A 14,400-nucleotide genomic window follows, 5' to 3' on the forward strand; every position below is an offset into this window, starting at 1 on the left:
TTCTGCTGAAGGGACCCTGATATAGCGGCCTCTTGTGAGGCTATGCCAGTGCCTGGCAAACACAGAAGTGGATGCTCACAGTCAGCTATTGGATGGAATACAGAGCCCCCACTGGAGGAGCTAGAGAAAGTACCCAAGAAGGGGGCTACAACCCTGTAGGTGGAACAACAATATGAACTAACCAGTACCCCCTGAGCTCCAGTCTCTAGCTGCATATGTAGCAGAAGATGGCCTAAGCGGCCATCATTAGGAAGAGAGGCCCCTTGGTCTTGCAAACTTTATATGACCCAGCACAGGGGAAGGCCAAGGCCAAGAAGTGGGAGNGGGTGGGTAGGGGAGCAGGGGTGGGGGGAGGGTATAGGGAACTTTCAGGATAGCATTTGAAATATAAAAAAAAATATATATATCTAATAAAAAAATTTAAAAAACAAAAAAAAAGAGAGAGAGAGAGTCTACCCTTGACACTGTTAATGCTGTTCTGTTATACTTGAAGACAGGAGCCTAGCATAACTTTCATCTGAGAGGCTTCACCTGGAAGCTGATGCTGGAAACAGATGCAGAGACCCACAGCCAAACATTAGGCAGAACTGGGGAAATCTTGTGGGAGAGTGGGAAGAAGAATTGAAAGAGCCAAGATGGGTAAAGGAGACCATGTCAGGGGATCCTGTTCCCCTAACTTGGCTGCCTCATCTAGCCTCAATTGGAGATTGCCTAGTCTCACTGCAACTTGATATGCCAAGAGGAGTGGGTGGGGAGGAAGGGAGAAGAGAGAGAGGAAGCTGGATTGGGATGTAAAGAAAATAAATAACAATTAAAAAGGAGTTAATCTAGTTGAGCTAGTGAATCACCTGGTGAGGGACCTCCCTCAGGAGGCCTATTCATAGTAAATTATACCAAAGAGGTGGGAGTGAAGAACAGTTATAGGGAGAAAGGCAGAAAAGGAAGGCTAAAGTTGGCTCACATTTCTTGTTCCCAGAAGATATTTGAGAAGAAATGACAGGAAGACATGGGGGGGGGGGGCATTTAAACAGGAGTGAAAAGGGAGAGAGGAGGACCCAGAGGACTCATACTGAACCCATTTGTCAGCCTCCAAGCTTTGGGCCCCCCCCCCCCCATCCTGAATGGATAAAGCTGTTGCTTTTCCTTTCTCCTAGGCTTAGGCTTCTATCTTTCCCACATACTCCATTCTTCAGTGCCAGGGAACAAGCTCGCTCATGCCCTAAACAAGCCCCGGCATCCCTTTCACATATTTTTGAGGGTTCTCTGCAGGCTTTAAAAAGGCCGAGGATCACATATCTGACTGAAAATCACAGGGATAGGCTGTCTAGGTGAAGGGAACTTCTCCCCCCAACCAATGAGGCTGCCATCAGTGAGCCAGGGGAAAGAATTTTGTCCCTGTTGGATGCTGGTACCCACAAGGAGTTCTAGCTGTTAGTCCAGAATTCAGTCAGTTACTGCAGGGGAAGGAAAAATACTGCTTTCACGCATATCAATTCTGATAAAGTTAACTCTCCCATGACCCCCTGGGTAAGTGAAGCTTTTCACTGGCTTTGCAAAGGACAGGACTCTGGGTTTCTGGGATGATGGTTGAACAGGGAAGGGAATGAAATGGCAAGAGAGCTGGTTGTGACTGTGTGGGGAGGCTCAGCAATAGAAGGCTTACCAACACACACACACACACACACACACACACACACACACACACACACACACACACACACACGACCCTGGGTTTCATCCAAGCACTGCAAGTCACTNGAGCTGGTTGTGACTGTGTGGGGAGGCTCAGCAATAGAAGGTGTACATACACACACACACACACACACACACACACACACACACACACACACACACTCACACACACGACCCTGGGTTTCATCCAAGCACTGCAAGTCACTTCATGGATAAAAAGAGAGAAGGCCTCAGACTCAGCATCATAGTTTTTTGCCTCCGGTAACTGCTAGAAGCAAAGAAGATCACTTTGCTTGGAGGAACATGGGTCTTAATGGCTGCTATTTTGATGAGTATTTCCAAGCTTGCTTTTCTCCATTCTTTCTTTTTTTTTTTCCTGGATGACTGCATTTGTTCCTATCCCGTCATGCCCTGTGAACCTCTGCTTTTGTTTTTCCTTTTCAGTTGCCAGGACATAAACTGGATGGGGAAAACATGTTTATTCCACACTGGCTAGATTATGGGTAGATTATTCACACTGAGTCTTTATCACACTTGCTTACAGATTATACATTTGAGGGAAACGGACACATGGAACATTTAGTCTAGAGAGTTCTGTGAAGGTGGATCTTACATAAAGCAGAACAAACTTAGGGATTTTTTTAAAGGTCACTGGATAATGACGAGTCATAGAGGGCAAATATTCTGAACAGCAGACCCCTCTTTTTCCATGTTCACTAATGGTTAAAGAGAGGGTGTAGGTATACACATGTGCTGGTAAAAACTTCAGAGGATGCTATGGAGAGAGAGACAGAAAAAGACCTGGAAGATGTCTATTTGAGCGAAGCTTGATAGGTTATCATGGGGATCTGTGTCTCCTCAGCACTCAACAACTTCTGTAAAATGTTTTCTATAAAGGAAGCACATTCAGGGAAGCCACCAGGAGTAAAAGGGGGTGCATTGGGCATACAAGAAATCAATTGTTCCTGTAGGGTAGGAGAACAAAAAGTGTTAAGCTTTGGTGCTTGGAAGTCAGACTGCTGGGTTCTGAACACCTGAAGTGATTTGCCTTCTAGGTTCTGGCTTCCCAAGGTTAAGAAGAGGTGTATGGCTTCAAAGTCTAGCCCCTTGAGTCTCCGCGAAATCTCTATTCATACCTTCTCCCAAGCTAGCAGCCTGCATCCAACATCTTGGACTAGACTCACATCCCCTGCCTGCACTGAAAAGGGTCTGTAGGCCTCAGCCAGGACCGTCTTTATCTATCCCTAAACCCACAGGCCCCTTCCACAGGTTGCCACATCCAACCTTTCCATCCAGCAAAAGCTATTCCCACACTCCAGGTTTAAACCAGGAACCTGTCTACCAGTTTCAGTTCACTCTGTCTGTCCACTTGGCTTCATTTCACTTAAGCCATTTCCAGCCTCTAGGCCCAACCTGCCCACACATCTTCTCTTCTAATCTAACTCACTCTGTTTATAGCAGACTTCAAACTCACAAATGAAATCCACATGCCCAGATCTCATCACAGATATACCAACAACATGAGAGATTAAGCCAATATCTTCACTCTGAAACCTATCAATCATATAGAATTTCCCATGAGAATGACTTAGCTAGCCCATGAGAATCACCTAAATAAACTTCAGGACATAGAAAATTTTAAATATCATAAACTTTATCAATGAATTCAAGTAGTTTGAAGAAGACACATTAAAAATAGCTCAATAGAATTAAGAAGAAAGAACATAAGGAGACTAAAAACCTGAATAATGCCTAAGAAAACACAAGCATAGGCTGAGGGAAATGATGAAGGCAAAGCCAGGACATGCGAATGTAACTCAAGAAGGATAGAGGAACCCTCAAGAAGACTCAAGATGAAAAGAAGATTGAATTTAAAACCCCAATAACTCAAGTGGAAAACTCAAAGGAAAGTCTTACATGTAGAATGAATCAAGTAGAATATCAGGACCCCAGATAAAGTAGAAAATGTAGACCAAATGAGGAAGAAATATGAAAGATTAAACACACACATACACACAGAGAAAATACAAGAAATGTAGGATACCACAAGAACAAAACCTTTTGAATGAGGGAGAATAAGTCCAAGTCAAATCAAACGGATCAGATCTTCAACAAGATCACAGATGAAAGCATTCCTAGACAAAGGAAAGATATACCTATACAGATATAAGAAGTGCAAAGGACATCGATACACAAGGCCAGCAAAGAAAATCCCCACAGCGAATCATAGTTAAAATACTAAGTATACATAACAAAGAAAGTGAAAGCTGTAAGAGGAAAAACACAAGCCACATATAAAAACAAAGCCCATAGGGGGAACAGTGATTTCTTAATTGAAATTTTAAAATCAGAAGAGGATGGACCAAAGCATTCCAAGTCCTAAAGACTGTGGTAGCCAGCTAAAACTCCTCAGACCATTATCTACCATAACTGAAGGAGAAAGAAAGAACTCCCATAAAATAAACAGCCTTAAAAACTTGATATCCAACAACTTGAACCTAAGGAAAATACAGGAAGAAATAGCTCAGGCTGAAGAGAGGGCTGAGGGTAGTATAAGTCTGTGGTCCCAATCTCACATGAAAACACTCTTGGTGGTGGGGAGGGGTAAGAGCTAAAAGAAAGCAACTTAGATCAGTAACATGGATCAAAATCACAGTTCTATCCACATGACCGTGACTTTAAAGCATACATTTTGCAGATGCATGTCCAACGTATTTAAGTGTGTACGGGTCATGTGATTAATAAAGCACACTTTTATTATATGTCCATCGACGCACTTAACAACTCAAGTATTTTTATTATAGCAGTTGTAAAAGAACACAAAGAGTGGGAGTAACTGTGTTAAACCACCTGAAAGTTCCGTTTTAAAAAGCGACTTACTGATGTTCTTGCTGCGATAAGAAATCTGAAGAGGGGCATGAACTGGATTCTGCCAACCCAGAGATCTGCCTTTGAGAATGGACTTGAAATAGTTTGGTAAGAGGACCTTTCTAAGGATGACATTGCTAGTTTGGAGTGGGTTTAAACTGTTAAAGGAGATATTTAGCATGGCTAATTGGAGGTGATAGATGCCACGTTCAATAGGAAGGAGAAAGGAGCACTGTCAGGTAAGGGCTTTGCACTGTGTATGAACTGGTTTCAGTTACTATAGTAACAAAGTAGACTCTAATATCCACTGAAACTACATGGAATAGATTACCGAAGCAATAGAATGGACACTTTTACACAGTAAGATTAGGGCTCACTATATAATAATGATATACTATGTAGAGAAAAGAAATTCGAATAACATAGATTCATGTAGAATGCTTTGGGAACTCTCACAAATATAATATTCCTTATGAATCAATATTTTACAGTGGTGACTAGAGTTGAAGACTATGACTCTGCCAATCATGCTTGTATAGCAAAATATATTTTTTTCTAGGAGGAACTGCTAATTTATATTAACCACTAATATGGATAATGCTTTGGACTGGGTTGGTCATTATAGATTAAAAGTACCTAAAGACACTTCTCAGAAGGGACAGGTTCTAAAAACAGTGATATACACATATGAAAATGTCAAGATATTGTAAATTTTGTATGACTATTGAGCTTAATTTAGAAAAGAAATAGAAGATTAATTACTCCACACCAAGTCTGCCAGAACTTGGAAAGAGAAAATAATGAAGGCCGGAGGCTGCTTGCAGAGATATGGGTCAGCGTTGGGGGAAGCAGCTGATTGTAAGACTGCAGATCTGCTCACTGCCTCCCATGCAACCCTCAGAGAAACTGGCCCTTGCCAGCCTTCTCTGAAGAAGCAACTGGCTCTCAGAAGATGGAAAGACCCAACGACGAAAAATGACGATGGAATTAAGCGATGCTTATTCAGTCTTATGGGACTTGCTCGTGTGAGAGTCTCTGTCTCTGTCTGTCTCTGTCTCTGTCTCTGTCTCTGTCTCTCTCTCTCTCTCTCTCTCTCTCTCTCAACTTAGGAAATAAAAGAAAAGATATTGTAGGTGACATTCAAAAACAGTGTCTCTCTTCATATGGCTCACAAGTGAGAACAAGTGTCCCCTTTAACAATTGCTTGGTGTCTTGATGTGACATTTAAGATTTTGAGTATGGGCAGAATCTACTTTTACAGTTAAGGTGGTTGAATAATATCATCTAGTCTTACTTTGAAGAGTCCTATCAGTTAATAATAATTAGAGCTGTCAGGAAATGGAAAAGGTTTCTGAGCGGAAAAGATTCGCTTTTTCTTTTGATTGCCACAGGCCTAAAACAGCCTCGGTGACTGGAAATACAGGCTGCCTGCCACTCAGAGTAAATTATGGGGAGAAAAGAAGCAGAAAGTGGCAACTGTTGTTTCTATTGGGGGACTGCCAGAGACCTGAAGACAGGGGAAGGCTCAAGTCTGACCTGCAGAGGATTTTCTGTGAAAAAGCAGATCGTATATGGAAAAAGCAAATGTGTAGGGTAGAGGACGTACTGGATACATGGTAAAGAGACTGTCCGGAAGACAGCACTTATTCCTAGCAGGAGTGTAACTGTATAATGGTAATTAAAGGCATATACTTACATGGCAATGAAATATATTTAAAATGATATCTTATTATCTGTGGCTTGGGACATAATATGGTTCAGTGACAGAGTGTTTGTCTAGCATGAGCCTAGGGTCTTTAGGTTCAGTTCCCCATGTTGAAAAAGTACTGTTCTACTATTAATAATATGCTTAAAATACTAATGAACTCTGATTAATTAAGGGGCCAGAGACTGCAGTAAACACTCTCAAACAAACAGCAAGCAGGCAGAATCTAGATGCCCTAAGAGTGGATAATCTCTCAGAATAGATAACAATATGCTTAAATAGCCATATATTGGGTTTCTATAATCAACCAATACTCCTTTGGGGGATGAATTTCTTCTTCATTTCCCAGTGCCTGACAAGGTCTTAATATTAGGAAGTAGACAGTATCTATTGAATAAATAATCTATTTATGGAGAGAGCCTGAAAAGCATTCAGAGACAAGCTTCACAGGACAAGACTTGACTCCTCCAGTCAAGTCTTCAGTAGACTGGTAGAAAATTGAGTTCGTTTATGGATTTTTTTTTTTTTTTTTTTGACAAACAGAGATCTATGTAAAATGAAGCACAGTCAAAAACATGTTTGCATTCAGGACCTGACCTCTGACCTCGTTTCCCTGTGGATAATTCTGAAATGGCAGCAAGGGTAGAAACAGAACAGAAAAATATCAGTGCCCAGCCTGCTCCAAAGATGCAGAGCAATAACTTGTATAAATAAAAAGAATATTTTTATTGATTTCAAATCAAAGTAAAATGAATTATTGGGTACAAATAATGATTGAAATCTGATCTAGACAACGTCACCTTGACGAATGACTTTTAAATTTGGGATTCCTGGGCTGAAGAGATGGCTAAGTGGTTAAGAGTGCTTCCTGCTTTTCCTGAGGACACGAGTTCAATTCCTAGTACCCACATGGTGGCTCACAACTGCCTGTAACTCCTGTTTCAAGAATTTAATGACCACTTCTGGTCTCCCTGAGACCCACATGTATACACGTGCACACATATGGTGGAGAGAATAAAGGAGACCTGGGTATGTATGTATGTTTATAAGTATGTATGTATGTATGTATGTATGTATATATGTATGTATTTAAGCATCAAGATTAGCTTAGTTAGGGCTTCTATTGTTTCTTCTTCTTCTGAGTTGCTGCTATTCCTGTATGATGAGGTGAAGTGCTGATAGCAGCATGGAACTGCAGTACTAAGTCCCTACTGACACTCTGAGGTGAGCGTGAGTACCAAAAACTCTCCAGACTGTGGAATAGCTTAGGGTGGGTGGTCTATGGTACATGATTATGCTGAAGAGCTAAAAGTGAAGGGATGACTCAATGCCAGGCAAGACGGAGTGGGAGGACACAGAGTTCATCAGGAGATTCAGAATAATAGGAAACTTAAAGGCGAGAACTTTATGGAAAAGGCATTGTGTACAGCACATTTATGTGAACATACAGCTGTTTTAAAAAAAAATCTTTTTCTCTTTTCATTCTATGTGGTGGTATTCTATCAATATAATTCTTTTTAAGCCACATTTTTCTTCTACAAATCTTACTGCCACTTTATTAAATCAATGTCTGAGCTACATCTGAGATGAAGTCCTTCTGTCCCTTGACCTTCTTTAGAGACAGAAGAGAAGCAACCCCTATAAGCCTTTCAGGAAGTTCCATAGTAGACTGAGAAGTAATCGGAAAGGCTGACTCATTTCCTCTCAAGTCACATGGATTTCTGAGTATCACTCTTAGCTTTATCTTTAAGTCAAATATTCCTGACTATATCCTTCATTTGATCTTGAAGCTATTCCCTGCATCCAGTAGCAATTGCCCGTTGCTACCTTTAAAGCAGAAAAGTAACTAGAGGTTTCATTAAGACATCAATATTTGTAAGACTCCCAATTCCATAACTCTCAAACTCCATCAGCTTAAAACAGTGCATCCATTTATCAGTTTCTGTGAGTCCAGAATCCTGAAGGAACTTAGATACATAGATCTGGCTCAGGCTTTTAACAAGACTCTGCATTCTATTAGTCTGAGATATAGCCACTGTCGTGTCCTGAGTTCACAGGAAACTCAGATGAGCCCGAGAATTGCGAAGTCCGCTGCAACTCGCAAAAGAGTCTTATTTTCAAGTTCGAACTCGGTTCGCCCACCTAGCACTCACTGTGTGAATGCTGGCAAGCGACCCCGAGTCCAGAAAACACTGGGTTTATATATATAGTATAGTTAGAAATAGTGTGGATGTTCACAGAAAAGGGGGGTAGAGGGTGGGATAATGCTGAAGCAGCGGCGGGGGGGGGAGGGGTTAGTGGATGTCTGTTCAGGACTAATTTTATGGCCAGTTGTAACTGTCTGTGACGACCTGACCTCTGTTTACCTTTGACTTTTTCCATGGTCTCCCTTGAGCTTGTTATTTCTCTAAGGTCTCAAGGACAGGCACCTGGAGAGTTATCAGGAGGAGGGTTCAGTGTTGGTTTTTGGAGACACAGAGACAGTGACACTGCGGGAGGACAGAAACCAGCTGTCTGCAGGTCGTCTTGAATTGCCGTGGGGGAGGGAGGATGGTAGTCATTGGTGAGGAGGTTGGGGTGCAGGGGCAGGGGAACGCAGAGGCAAACTGTCTGTACACAACACTGAAGTGTCTCTAGTATCAGTAATTTCGGGGGGGGGGGGTTACAACACCACCTTTAGACCCAACTAAGTTGAAGATCTGTGTTTAAGGAAGTGTATAATCACACAAGAGGTTTCAGCTTCTCCCTGCTTGAGGACTTCGCTTCCTGCACATGGTACTGAGCACAGGTCCCAGCCGACTTCCTTTAAAAGTCCATCAGAAAGAACTAATAGCACCACAGGCTTGTCTACCCTGCCCTCATAAGCACACACTATCATTCCAGCTGAATTTTCTTCCTCAAATGGAATCACTGAATAAAATCTCTTCGGGGAAAGAGAAACGGAGCTCCACTCTTAGGAAATTTTGGAATTTCAAAATTGTGACAGGCATGTACATATAACTATCTGTGTCTGTCCACTTGCAAACGCTCATATGTGGGCCTGTTATCTTAAAGTCATGAATTCACGTTAATTATTCAAATTCCAGTCTAACAGCATAAGATTCAGCTTTGCTTTCTGTCTTTACTTTGCAAATTCTATCTCTGGCAACTCCATTTATATAATATTTCACATACTTTTTTTTCCTTGTTATTCTAACAAAAGTTGAGATTCTTTCTCCTTATACTTTTTAAATTAATTTTTTTCTTTTCTTCATTATTGTGTTTGTGCACACGTGCGTTTGGAGGTCAGAGAACGACCTTCAGGAGCTGACTCTCCTCTTCTACTCCTGGATGCAGGTTGTTGAACTTGGCTGTCAGGCCTGCATGGCAAGCTGCCTTTATCACTGATGTGTCTTACTGGTCCTCGCCTGAATACTGAAGACCTCTTTACATACTGGAAACATTAGTCATTTGACTACAGCATGTTTGGGAAGTCTTGTTCTCACTTTTACAATTGCCTTCTGATTTTGCTACAAAGCATAAGTTTGGCAACACAACCTACCTCAGGAGATACTTGTAAATTCTTCTATAGGTCTCAAAGTCTTCTGCATTATTCAAAGAGGTTTGCCTCCTGAACTGATTTACCAATATTTCCAGGTGATATCCTTATGGCTATGTATTTGTACACACAGATTTGGAGTTTATTCCTGTATGGGACATGGACTGTGGAGTCTCTAAGTTTATTTTTTAAGTGAATACTTAATTTACCCAGTGTCATTTATCATGGAATCTCTCTTATTCCGGTAACTTGACGGAAAGGCGTTGTAATTTCAGGTAAAGGAGATGTCAGGGTGAGGAAGTGTGAGCCGAGACCACTGGAGAGGATGCCAACATTGCAAGCATTACTATTCCTTGTGTGTTTACTCTGTGCTGGGTAGAGAGAGCACTGTCTACTTTACCTCACAGTATCCTTACATCAGCTGCAGTTGTCAGATCGATGCAGAATGAGTACAAGGCACAGAGTCTAAAACAATATTTATTTCTTTTCCCGCCTCTCCCTAAATTGAATTTTTTACTACAAAGGATGCCAACAGACATGGAGAAAAGGGTCCTTGTTCAGTTTCCCAGTTTGCTATCAGTCATCCGTAATGACTGAGAGACAATAACAGGAAAAGTAAAATCAATTTATCAGACAGATACAAGTACATCTTCTGTCTTTGTACTCGCTCCTTCAGTATAACTCCATTTTCTTCTTGTTCCCTTTGTAGATACACTGAGGAAAGAGCCACCAGGCAGGAAGCAGCAAGGAAACACATGTTCGGTTACAGACCATAGTGGGGGTGGGATTGCATCTTATCCAAGACTCCCAGCTTTGGGGATGGAAAGGAACCCCCTCTCTTCACACTGCAAGGGTGTGGAGCTCTTGTTTTGAAGATATGCAAATGTGCTGCGGAACGGTTTGGTTCTGTTACTTTGTTCCATTTTTAGTCTGTAACCGAACATGTGTTAATTTCCTTTTTTTTCCCCCCTCCAAGTTTTTAGACATTGTCTTCTTTCTGAGCATTTTCCCTAATGTCCTTCATTTTATTAAACTGATTATGACAGGAGCGTAATGTGCTTCAGCCCTGTCAAATCTGTTTACTTCCCAGGAAAAGGTGAACTATTAGAATCTGCCTGCTGCAATTAAGTGTTGGAAAGAGATGTCACCAGAGTTTCTCTCTGTCCACAGAGTCCCTGGGTACAACATACACAAACGTATGTTGAAAGTCTATAATAAGATAGTAGCATGCCCTACAGCCCTCTATCGATTGAGAGAGACCTGAGCTATAGGAAATGACTGTGGTTTTGTTATTAATAAATACTAGCCAGCAAGATGAGATTGGTTATACAAATCTACTTACTGTACAGCACTGAGAGCTATCTAATATCAATGCAAACGCTAGTTACCTGGACATGATGTCATTAACAATGGTGTTTAGAGTTAGTGAAAATTCCTGCTCTCCAGCACAAACATCACTTTCTTGTATCCTCTGACATTTGAGTTTGTGCAGAAATGAGTCAAACTATCATTTGACTCCATGACTCCTAATAATTTGTAAACTACAGTCTTCCCCTTCTTCACCTTACATGCTGATATGAATGATGTTTCCCCACTTCAGTTCTGACCTCTAACTTTATGGAAGCCCCATATCAGGTCCTGTAGTTCATAAATCCTGGGATCACTAGAGAAATAGTGACTAACTGAACAAACCTGTGAGAAGCCATCTAGGAGATGCTAAGACTAGTGTGTGACTTTCATGAGATGCTCTACCATTTTTTTTGCATGGCTTATAATGGATGAGCTCTGAGAGGCAAGACTTCAAGAGAATTCATCTCAGGATTGATTACTGCTATTGATATGCTTCCCCTGTCCTATTACATAATCTAATAATCCCTGGACATTAGCCTACCCTATTGGGCAGATTTTCATTCTTTTGTAGCAATGCTATTTAGACAAATAGATTATTTCTTAATTCCTAATAATGAATATAGAATTCCTAGATTTTTTTCACAAGTAACTTTAGGCCCTCTGTAATATGAAAATGCAATTAGGACTCTGCAAGCTTTCATGTGTCAGAAGTTAATTGCACTAAGATATAAATCAAGCATGTAATGAATTTACGATCAAGGAATACATTTCTTTTAGTCTGTAAACCCATTATCTGATAACTCAAGGTCATAAAAGGGAAAGTGATTTATTGTAGGTGCAAGGATGGAAGACAAAATATTGACTGTGTTTATCTATATAAAACTTCAATACTAATGAGACACCCACTAGGCAGGTGATTTGCCTCTTGGCATACTGTGCTAGCTCAGACCTAAGAATTATAGTTTTTAACTTTTAATGAGCCTGAGGGCCTAGTGGCAGATAATGAATGTCTAGTTAGATAACTAGTCTTAACGGAAACATGTAAACATCTCTGTTATTCCTTATTCAACTTATGATTTAAATTTATGTTTGAACTTGTGGTGAACTTTTGAAAAAAAAAGATGCTTGGAATACCATGTGATCGAGTATTCTGAAAAAAGTACAAGTTCTAACAACAAAATAGTCAAGTCAGGTTTTTCTTAAGATCACTAGAAAGTTAGTTCCCTCTTTTCTTTCCCTTAGAAAATAAAGATTAGAGCTTCTTCTGAAAAGTTTGTTTTCTTTCTTGGACTTTCTCTAGTTGGCCAGGTATCAGTGAACTCCCAGCCATGGGGGGTGGGGATGGGGGGGGTTGAGGCAAGAAGGCCTGTGGGGAAAAGAACAAAGAACTTCGTTGCTTAATCCTTCCACAGTTTAGCAATAGGGCATTAATCGCTTGATGCCTGTGGGATCTGGCCTCAGAATAATTTAGAGTCAAGTCAGGTAAAGGTTATTTTATAGGAAGCAAACTTGACTCCAAGGTTACTCTTCCTCCTCAGCTGCCTCCCAGAGAGAACCAGTGTTAGGGCAGGATCCCAGCTCAAAACAGTCCCAGGCTTCCGAGCTGCGAGTCTGTGAAATCCCCTCTGACCAACAGAGCGATGGCTGTTCTCGCTTGTCAACTTTACCACATATGGAATTAACTGAAAGCCAAATGGTCACACCTAGAAGGAACTTTTTCTTAATTAAATCCTTTGAAGTAGCAAGACCTGTGCCTAATCTGGGGCTTTTGAGGTAGAAAGATCCTCTTTTAATCTGGGCCACATCTACTGGGAACCTCTATAAAGAACATGGAAGCAAGAAGCGCTCTCTGCTTGCTTGCCCTCACTAGCTAGTCCTCTCCTTCACTGGCATCAAGGCCATTTCTTCAGGTAGTCCATACCTGGCAATGGGCTTTATACTTAGCAACTTTTGGGCCGACTATTAATCCCTATGTAAAATAACTGCATTTAACTCTCTCTCTCTCTCTCTCTCTCTCTCTCTCTCTCTCTCTCTCTCTCTCTCTCTCTCTCTCTGTGTGTGTGTGTGTGTGTGTCTAAAATGGTAAGATCCCATATGGCTTTTTCACACATCTTTAGACAAGCAGCACCGTATGTTGCCTCTCATGTGAATTCTGGCATCAAATCTTTAGATTTTTGTTGCTATTATTTTTGTTTATTTTCTCATTCTTCAGATACAAGGCATCACACCACGGCAACAGTAACACAGATTGTCAGGGCATTGAATCACAACAACAGAAACACAGATTGCCTTTTTGCTTAACTTAACCTTCAAACATGTTCATATTATAAGAAGCCATGAAAGATAATGTTTGCAGTCATTCTTACTATTCAGTAAAATACATGTAACCATGTTTGCTGCTCATCCAAAACAAAACAAAACAAAACAAAACAAAACAAAACCCTCATCTCAGGGTTCCTCTGGAGTCTATACGTAGATATATATATATCCCATAAGCTCACAATGTAAAAGTCTAGTTAAATTTTATTTTCTTAGATACATGGTTAAAACTAGGACCTAAAGAAAAGCTTTATGTCTTATTCAGTTTGTGTAACAAACTCCTTTGGAAGAGATAATTTAAAAATAACAGAAATGCCTTACAGTTTTGGAAGCTAAACACTAGAGATCAAGATGACAGTAGATTCTCTTGTTGGTAACGGTCTACTCTGTTCCTAACAACGCACTTTTAATCTATGTTCTCATGTGATTTATTAAAAAAAAAAAATCAGTTTTGCTCAAGTTGTTTTACAGAAGCATTACGTTCGTTCCTGAAAGTGAAGCTCATGACCTCTCAAAGGCCCTCCTCCTTCCAAAATGCCATCCCTTCCGAGGTCATGTTTCTGTTCCAGTAAATGGAGTGTCTAAGGAGAAACGGTCGCATTCCTCCTGGACTTCTTTATTTGCTTTTATCCTATTTACCACTCCATATACATACCAGCCCCTAGAAATAATTCATAAAGACGATGATAAACGCCCTTCTTTTCATAATAGTAATAGAACTCCAGACTTCACAAAACTAAGTTGAAAATAGTTAAGTAATGAGAATCCTGAAGATGACTTTTCTCATGAAACTCATAAGAAAAATGAGTTTTAAAAGGATAGAGAAACCGGGCAGTGGTGGCACACGCCTTTAATCCCAGCACTTGGGAGGCAGAGGCAGGCGGATTTCTGAGTTTGAGGCCAGCCTGGTCTACAGAGTGAGTTCCAG

This window comes from Mus pahari, chromosome 17, assembly GCF_900095145.1.
Source record: "Mus pahari chromosome 17, PAHARI_EIJ_v1.1, whole genome shotgun sequence".
NCBI classification, from domain to species: Eukaryota; Metazoa; Chordata; class Mammalia; order Rodentia; family Muridae; genus Mus; species Mus pahari.